Genomic DNA, 10,214 nt, shown 5'->3' with positions numbered 1-10,214 from the left:
CACCAGTGGTAGACCTTGAGGTGGTCTCCAAACCCTCACAGACTTTTTCGGGGAAATCACAATGGTCGATTCCTCACCGAAGCACTCCTGCCGCCTAGGAGTCTCCAACCTCCAAGAGTAACAAGATGCACCCCAAAAACAAGGGGGGAATCAACTTTCGCTATGGTGAATGTGTAGATCGAGCACTTCTCCTTCGCTTCTCAAAAGATCAAGAGCTTTGGTTGGCTAAGGAGGAAGATCTCCAAGAAATCAAGGTCTGAAAATGGAGATGAGAGAAATGGAGTCATCACCTTCTTCGTGAGGAAGAAGAAGACTATCTATAGGTGGGGATGGAATCTGGCCATTGGAGGCAGATTTCTGCGTAGCCCGGAAGTTCCGGCCACGCACGGAAGTTCCGACCAGGTTTCGGGCTACACAGAGTTTGCATTAACTCGGTAGTACCCCGGAAGCTGTTGAAACAGGGGATGGAAGTTCCGGAGCCCGGAAGTTCTAGGGGACAGAAGTTCCAGCCAGGGTCCGGCGAGGTTCCAGGCTACACAGAGAGATTGCACAAAAAGAGCATTTTCTCCGGTACCCCGGAAGCTTGCCGGACCCCTGCCGAACCTTCCGGTCCCCGGAAGTTCCGGCCTGAACAGAAACTTTACACTATAAGATTTTTCAGATCAATGTTAGAAGGTAAGTTGATTCCCCGGATGTTTTTATGATGCACCCCCTCTTAATAGTGCGGCTGCCCTAAAGACTTAAGAAACAAGAAAACACTATGGTACTCTTCTTTTCTTGGGCACTCCGCTTTTCCTTTTTCCAATATAAGAGGGAATAACCATCCATGCTGCACTTTAGCTTAATCAGTGTTGTTTACACTAGAGCATGTGGTTAGAAACACAAATGAAGTTGTCATAGATGTCAAAAACAATTTAGTGCAACAATGCACTTTCAGCGGCCAGCGGCGAAGGGGGCGGCTTTATAGCGGCGGGCGGGCGGCATGCTTGTGTACGCGTGGCGAGAGGGGCCGGAATGCGCGTCGGCGCGCCTTCACTGCGCCGCCTGTGAGAAATCAATGGAAGGCTGACCGGCGGCAGCCTTGGCATTGATTCCCCGCGGGAAACCGAGGCGATGAGGACGACGAACGCGGCTGGTCGCTGATTCGGCGGGTCCACCAGGCTTTCGTGCCAAAAAAGTTTTCCCCGACGCCCCCCAGCCTGGGTCCGCCGGCGACAAATTCGGCCCTAACCGGCGAAAAGTGGGGTTCTGGGGACGCGACTGGGACATTTTTTTAGCCCCAGCGATAAAAAAAAGGCCTTGGGGGGCAGTTAGGGGGGGCGAGTAGAGATACTCTGATGGCACTGCATTCTCTGCTGACAAAGATGTCAGCCCTTGGTCTCAGGTCTCGGGGGGGCGTCCACGCGCTCTCGCCGGCGGCGGCTCGTCGTCCTATGTCACTATATGGACTAGATCGGGATCGCGCCTTGGCGCAAGGGTGCCGGTCCCAACGACATGGCCAAGCGGGTAAAGATCATATGCTATGATGCGATAGTAGAAAGGATAGTAAGTGCAGCTTGCTGCACCCCACCAGATCCAATTATATCCAGCCCGGTAATACTCGTATAGAGTATATACACAAATGCTCACCCGATAATACCAAATATATATTCCCTTCGTTTATATTTAGTCCGCGTATTAGCTTTGGTCAAAGTCAAGCTTTGTAAACTTTGACAAAAGTTTATAAGCAAAAATATTAACCTATACAACAACAAATCAACACCATTAGATTTATTATTGAATGTACTTTCATATCATATAAATTTGTTATGGTAAATGTTTATATTTTTTTCTAAAAATTTGGTCAAATTTTACAACGTTTGAAAGCATTGCATATATACTTATACATTCATTGATAACATGTTTCAAGGTGGGCATGTACATAGGGCAAGATTCAGTACAACTATCAATCCACTGACATGAAAAAATGTTAATCTAAGGTTGTCTGAATTTCAGTTTCACATGAATATATATTTATGTGTTCTTTATGCCGAGCCCTACAGTGAAGGATGAAGGGGATCAGGCAATCAAAGAGTCAATAGCATAGAAGTTCGACATGAATATATGCTCACTTAAAGGCTTCCACTGTTTGCACAAGAAGGCACCAAATATGGTCATCAACTGCGTTCTTCCCTCCGAGCTCTCTCACGGTCCTCTTAAATTGGTATTTCTTATCAATACCCAGTCGGCTGTTTAGATTTCCTTGTGCGATTGTGGCTCTCTGAGTAATCAATCATACAAACTTCAGTTTTGTTTCAGGGAGAAATAACAATTACAGAACGGAAGACTCAGGCTAAAGTGAAACATCATGCATTTAGTGCAGAGCAGCCATGACAAACATATCAGTGCATGTCTATTCAGCAAGGAGTGGCAACGTGTGCTATATACTAATCCAATAGATTCCGATCCATAAGCAGTCATAACAAATAGAGGTGGGAATTAACACCTTCATCATCATTGATCCGTATGCGATCATTGATGTTTGCTCCATTCATCCTACATTTGTCATTTGAATTTCATAACTGTCTGAATCAGCATGATCTATTTGCCTATGTATGTATTATTGCAGAATGTAGTTGATACTGGATTCGCTTGCTGGTACAAATGTAAACACAACCTTGCTATAATTACTTTTACAGGCTATAGTTCAATTAGAAACAGATGTTTCCAACCAACCATTGCCAGGTTCAGTTGAGATCGTACTTGTTATTACAAATTATTATACACTGCATTATTAATCATTGACAGAGTTTCACTAGTCGGATTTTTTTTCTTTTGGAGTATAAAGGAACTAACAAACATGTAATATAAGAAATTTAATCAATCTTAATTGGGTCTTTGAATGTTTACTCTCAACCAAAATCTTAAATAAGGTCACATTAATTTGGTTAATTTATAATAATCAGAGAAACCACATAACCAATCGGAGCTAGATAATACGCACCAAAAAGGCCACATTAATTCAGTTAAGCATGCACCATAAAGACAGATCAGTTGTTCTCCTAATTTTGCACCCATGTTGTGGCACAGAAGCGTACACGAAGGGATTCCCCATTTATAGGATGAACATTTCACTGTATAAGGTAAAAAAACTGAAACTTTCACCATCCCAGAACATCAACTATCATCTATACAAAGTTAAGTGATCTAAAAGTTGTATGAAACCAAGTTCCTTGTCATAATTTAATGACTGGGGGTTAACAACATAATTGATTATCCTCAGCAGGAATAAAATCATCATACAAAGGAAAATGTGAACAACAGTTAAAAGATCGAGCATGCGCGTAGAAAGGCGTGAAGGAAGGAATGAGAAAGGAGTAGCACCTACTATGGGACCAGCAATCCGATAGTCAAGAATCAAGGGCAACAGTAGACGGCAATTACTTTTGGATCCAGCACCAAACACTAACCGCATCCCAACAAGAAAATGAGCGTAAATGAGCAGCAGGACAACAGAAGACCTTGATGAGAGGAGAACGGTAAAAGACATCGCGTACAGATGATCAGACAAAGGAAGCAAGAAATCACCTCTCCCATCGTTAGTTCCCTCTCTAGTCGCTTTCTTCTCTGGTCCAACCGCCAGTGACGCCCCTCTCCCGATCCAACTGTGCACACCAAACAGATAAGGAAGAGGCGAAAGAAAAAGCAGGTACCACACAAGAGAGAGAGAGGAAGGGCACCTGAGGAACGACGGCGAGGCAACAGTGAGCTGGACGGGAAGCGTGCACCTCGTCGTTTGGGGAACGGACAGCCACATTAACAATTTCATCATCCATCTATGCGCCATCTATCTGTTCGAGGCAGGTTTTAGCATCACACAACATACCATAGCGAAGAATGGAACTAAAAAGTTGAAGTGAAATTTTGAGCACCACAAACAAAATGGTGCTCAAAATAAAGAGAAGATTAGGGGAATTTACCAGCTTTGCAAGCCTTAAGAGCATTGCATGTGCATAGATAAAAACCAGATAACCAAGTCAAAATCCTAGCTCAGACTTTAACGGTTCTGCAAATTCGGTCCAAATAGCATGAATAAGAAAATGTACAACCGTTATTCCAAAGACCTGGAAAGAACTAACACTTCCATACAATTGAGAAAATAAAAATCAAGTAATACTCCTTAACAACCGGTATATGGATTGAAATTTACCTCGAAATAATATATGCATTCAGATTTAACTACGCATGTTTTCATCCCAGTTTTCTTTAACCAGATTGTTTAAGAGACTATACTCGAAATGTTAATTAAGAGAATCGTGTGAACTATCATGAAACACATAAGACAGGGATAACACCTTTGTATCATCTAGTATAAGCTGGAATACATTGGACATCACATCTAAAAGAGAATCGCTTTGGGCAGATATTACGTAGCCACTTCAACATAAAAAAATATGAAAGATAAAGGACAATTTTTATAGCTCCTCCTTTTAGTTTAAAACTACGAGAAACAACACGAATGGAAAAAAGATGAGGCAGCATTTCAGAACTACTCTAATAAAATGGCATTCAAAATCTTCCAATATATAGATATTTCTTGTTACTTCTATTTCCTGTTGTATATACCAGAGGCCAATACATTTAAAAAATGAGGAGAAATGAAAGAAACAGTGAATACTGACAAATATGGCCAATGTCTAAAGATACTAATCACAATCACAATTCCCTCTGGAGGATAACTGATTATCACGAACTTGTGGGGAAGAAGGCCGCAGCTCACCTACGGCATAGAGCTGGCATAAAAATAAGCACGAGCTCATCATTTCCCATACTTGAACATGCCGCCACCAGCCAATCAACATTCCATTACTCCTGAAAAATTGTAAAGCAAACAAAAATTAATGCTTTGCCACTGACCAGCAAGAATTAGAAAACAAATTTATATATCTGAAGGTGCTCTCAACCCAAATCTTTTCTTCATAAACATGGAGAAACTCTCATGAACAAAATAAGCTTGCGTCAGATAAAAAGATATTATAAGAAAGAACACCACATACGAGCTAACAAAATTAAGTTTAGAATATATGCTAGCAAATCAATAACTGTACAAAAATATCACGGGCCAAATCGAATTCATATAGGCCACTAACTAAACTGAGAGGAACCAAACATGCATGGACTGAACTCTTCAGCAAAATAATATGTCTATTCAAAACTACATATTTCCAGATTGTACAGGATTATTTTAACTGCTAGCAAAACACTGTTAAATAATAAAAAAAAGGAGATGCCATATCGATGGATAGATATATGTCTAAGAAGAAAAGAAAGCTACCCAATTCAGATGGATCAGGTATGAGCCATAAATCGTGGATCTCATATACATGTAAATAAATCAATATATGTACAAAGAAAGTTCCCTTTGCGCTAGGTAACATGATCCTTCAGTTCTCAAGTAAAAGAAAGCTTCTCTGTTTATAAATAAAAAACTATCCAATGGGGGCTACTGCTACCAAAGGCATGACAATCAATACTCGAGGATCTGTGGGCAAGAGCTGCGGCGTGTTGAACAGCATGGGCACGAGGATATGTGCCGACGACCTGGTGATGCCGAGCAGCGCGTGGATGCAGACCGCCGCACCCCCACCTCATCACATTTTAGCATCAACCAAAGTTGGTCTTGGGGATTTATGTGTAGGAACCGATGCATGAGCAGGGCATAGAGCATCAACCAGACGAGCACCACATCAACATAGTCACAACCATGTCCCATACAGTAGCCGAAGTAGAGGAGCAGGTGGAAGATGGAGCTCCCCGAGGGAGGTCGTAGCCGAGGCAGTACTCATCGAGGGAGGTTGTAGTCTTGCGCAACTTACTGGTGAGTGCAAATGGCTTCCTCTTCTGCCCCCTCTCGGACCTACAACAACACGAAAGCATAACACTTCTTTTCAGACAAACGCCTACGCCTAGTTCAAAAGATAGCGTAGAAGAACCATATAAAATAGGGATTGGCTCATAGCAGAACCAGTCAGCTATGTCATAGAATAACCATATAAATCAGTTATACATATAAATTAGGCGGCAAATGAGTAAGGACAGTAGCCCTCTGTTCAAAGATAGGATGATACACCGAAAGAAAATTATACCGGTAGTCGAGGATAACTGGTTTAGATGGTTCTTCTGTGGTATACAGTGATGCAATCTTTTGCCAAATAGGATTGGTTCATAGCATAACCATATAAATTAGGTGGCAAATGGGTAAGAACAATAGCCCTCTGTTCTAGCCTGAGACATGGTGCTACACTGCTGCTCAAGTGGTTGCGAAGGTGCCTAGTCGAAGAAAGGACACGACCAAGTAACACACACGATATGGCACGACCTACACTGTGGTTTTGAGAAGCGGACGTAAAGCTCTGAATAAGACATGTAGTTGTCGCCGTCAGTCCATATGTGTATGGATCAAACCGGCCTTTGTCTAATTTCTTCTGTCACGTAATTGTACTACTAAATCTGACATGAAACTGTTTGGACACTGAACCAATAGCGAGCGTAACCTGCAGTTTAATAGTTGCTGGTCCATCTCGGTCAGCTTTGGATGTATTTTGTTTTACAATCGGAGCTATGATGGTAGCGGATCTAGTACCTCGCCACCTCCTGGCCAGTACCAAACCAGACACTGTAAGCTAAGACGATAGAAAGAATAGAGATCAGGGAGTGGAGAGAGCCTTACTGGTGGGTGAGACGGCGATACGGTGTAGAAGGAGGGGCAAGAGAGAACTGGCTGGCACGTCATGGTGGAGAGGTGGCCGGGCCTGGATGCATCTTTCCACCGGAGATCTCATCCACGGTGCACCCATCATCGGCCGCTTGCGGTGGACCTCCTTGACTCGCACGCCATCTGCAGACCGCCTCCATCAGCCGCTCCCTCGGCAGTATCTAAAGAAATGGATGCAAATTTGTTACGGAAACGTTAGATGATTGACATGAGGTGGTATTCACCTGCTGCTAGGAGGGCATCTCTAACATCTGCCCCTTTGGCCTAAAACACAAGGCAAATATGAGCAAACATGTAGTCTATGTAGATACCGTAGTTACTTCAATAATTAGATCCATTTATCTAAAAATGTATAAAGCCACGAACAATGATATCTCTTGTCCACTTACAAAAAGGCTACTACGGTGCCTCTCACTAACACATGGTCACCCTAGTGAGTCAATCACAGCTCTTATCACTTGAAATAAAGACCATGAATCCCAACGAGATACAGGGTTAAGGTACTAAAACATTCACACTGATTTAGATAATACAAAAGGGTGAACGGATACCTTAGGTGTACATATTCAAAGCACTCAACCAATCGGATACTTAAAAAATCTGTAGAAAGCAAATCATAATCACACTACATGAGAAGAAATTAAGCAGTCTTGTAAGCACACTCTCCGAAAATCAGTGCTAGCGGTTTTAAATTCTGACATAACACACATGGATGGGGCATAGCTTGTGACACTGTAAGATATGGTAACTACAGATTGCGACAATTGTCGAAAAAACATTTATACACGCACCATTTAATTTGGACAACATTCTAGTACATTAATATTTGTTCAAGAGAAGGAGCAAGACAAAATGGAGGGAGTGATCTAAAAAATGGAGGGAGTGGTTATTCACTTTGGCTTGCGCACATGACCACAAAATCATCGCAAATTCATTGGTTAACCAATATCTCAACCAACCAGAGGATATTGTCAGTCTCCAGAGTTATTTGGCATGTAACTTGGGAAGGAAAACCGGCTTCAGATGCTTCCACAAAGAGTGGCTGAAGTCTTTCCAAGCAACCTCGACACGAGAAAACCGGCTTCAGATGCTTCCACAAAGAGTGGCTGAAGTCTTTCCAAGCAACCTCGACACGAGCCGTAAAATAATTCAGAACAGATTCTGATGTTCCATCTGTGCAACGGCTGCTATCCTTGAGAAGATTCAGAACTAAGGCCTTCATTTCCCGGTGCCCCCTGTCATCATTGCTCTTTAAGACCATCTCCATAATATGAGACAAAGTATCAGTTGGTGAGTACGGGCTGTCAGACGTGTTTCAGCAAAGGACTAACTCCGTAAGACTTGCTCTGAAGATGTCGTATCGATGACACAACGCTATCTTCTTCCTCACTGACCCAAGGAACTGCTTCCAAATAATCCAAGCATGACTTGACACAAGCATGGAAACCGAGTAATTCAGCAACTTGCAAATTTAGCCACTTCTGTCATGATCAAACATGCAGGGCTACTGAGTACGTGAACTACTAAGATTATATATACAGCTCGGGAAAATTTGACTGTCATGCAGTTCTTCTGTGAGAATGAAACTTGTAAAATCTATTGACAAACTAAGCAACATGAGCTTTGCAACAAAACAAAGGCAAAGTCACTGAAATGCGAGTATCTGAACATGCATATATACCTTCATGATGCGAAGCACTCGTGACACATGCTGCTTGAGCAGCTTCTGCTTCGCCTCGTCGCAGTACATCAGCCCGACGGTCTCCACATAGATCTCTGCACCGTCGCAATCATGGATCTCCACGCATGGCACCAGAGAGCCACCATGGCCATTGTCGCCGTCAGAGAGCTTCTCGGCGAAGAAAGCGCTGCTTCCACAGAGAACGTCCCTATGCACACTCATCATGACAGCAATCCCTTCCTTGCCATACAGATACAGTATCACCGTCAGATCACTCGTCTCAGGCTACCCAAACCCAACGCAGATCTTGTGCTGCCAAGCCTCCGCGTCACCGGCCTGCTCCTGCCGTTTATCCGCCGCAGTCTCGGCCGCCGCCGCGTTCTGCTCGTCGGGAGCTTCCCGGCGCCCTGGCTCGTCGGTCACGGACGGCGCCTTCTGCACGGAGGGCGCCACGGACGGGGGCGCCGACGGGATCTTGCACTGGTGCTTGCTGTGGCTATGGCTGTGGCTGTTGCCGCCGCCATGGCCGTGGTGGTGATGCGGGTTCTTGAGGCTCTTGTGCAGCGCCGGCGGCGTGGAGCAGCACCAGAAGCCCTCCGGCGTGACGGCGATCGGCACGGTCCGGATCCTGGCGCCGGCTGCGCCCTCCTCGGCCTCGATTCCTCCATTTCCGGAGGTCAATTCCGCATCTGGCTTCCACCCGAGCACGGCCAGGCGAGTAAGATCTTGACAATCGCTTCTCCTCCTGCAATCCGTGCAAGATCAGAGCCTCCCGCAGGAGACAGAACACCGGGAGAACAAGAACACGGACCAAAGAAAGAAAAATATATGCAGAATGACAAGAACTGGATACCCTCCGCGCAACCACATCCATGCAACAAAATCCGCGGGTTTTCCGCATCTACTGCCCGGATGGTTCTTCTTCCACCTCGGGAAGAACAGACCAGCTACAGCTACAATTTTTTCTCGAAAATAGCACGCAAATTGCAGGTAGTACTTGCTCACCTCAGGAACGAGCGATCCAAGAACGAACGGGAGGGCGACCAGCTCGAGCGGAAGGGGGAGGTGACCGCACGCTTCCTGCGCCGGCGGCTCTGGCCTCAGGCTGGAGCTCCAGAGCAGTACTCGCAGCTGAGCTGCTGCCTGCCAGTTTCAGAATTGGGGCCGAAATCAGCCAAGTCAGAAAGAACGAACGAAAGAGAGGGCGGGGCAGTGCACCTGAGGTGAGGCCAGTGCTGCAGATCCGCCTCGTTAACTCCCTTCGACCCGCTCCTCCGGGCAGAGCAGCGATTCATCTCCTCCCGTTGATGTGTTACGTTTGACGGGGGCACGGCGGCGGGCGAGGGAAAAGATCTGGTCGCCAGAGGGCGCCGACGGTTCCTGCGCTCCTCCCGTCGATGGGGATGCTCCAAGTCCGTCGGTCGCTCTCCTCCCGATAACGGCAACGGCGAGCTCGCTCCCCTTCATGGCCGTCAGAGGCTAGCACAAGGGAGGGGCAGGTCGAAATCCTATGGGGAGGAGGAGGGAGGCGGAGAGTAGCGGCGGCTGCTGCTCGTGCCAAAGAGAAGGAGGAGCGACGGGTGCGCGAGAGAAGTGGGACGGGCGACAGAAACCTAGTCGTCTCGCCGATTGGGGACAAGGCCACGAATCCGTACAAGCCAGGAGGCGCGAAGCTATGCAAAATTCCAATATTGCCCTCGGCGGGACACGAAAATTTCGGCGGTGGCACGAGATCTTTTACCTCTGGGAGCGCCGACGGGCCGCACAGGCCGCGCCCCA

At 45.7% G+C, this 10,214-nt stretch overlaps 1 pseudogene; it reads right to left on the bottom strand.

The window, feature by feature from the left end:
* Positions 1-1,858: 1,858 nt before the first annotated feature.
* Positions 1,859-9,103, bottom strand: LOC123051752 (BTB/POZ domain-containing protein At3g50780-like; annotated as a pseudogene).
* Between the last annotated feature and the right edge of the window lie 1,111 nt (positions 9,104-10,214).

Source organism: Triticum aestivum, chromosome 2D (genome assembly GCF_018294505.1).
Source record: "Triticum aestivum cultivar Chinese Spring chromosome 2D, IWGSC CS RefSeq v2.1, whole genome shotgun sequence".
Taxonomy (NCBI): domain Eukaryota; kingdom Viridiplantae; phylum Streptophyta; class Magnoliopsida; order Poales; family Poaceae; genus Triticum; species Triticum aestivum.
This window is presented reverse-complemented; position numbering and strand designations above follow the sequence as displayed.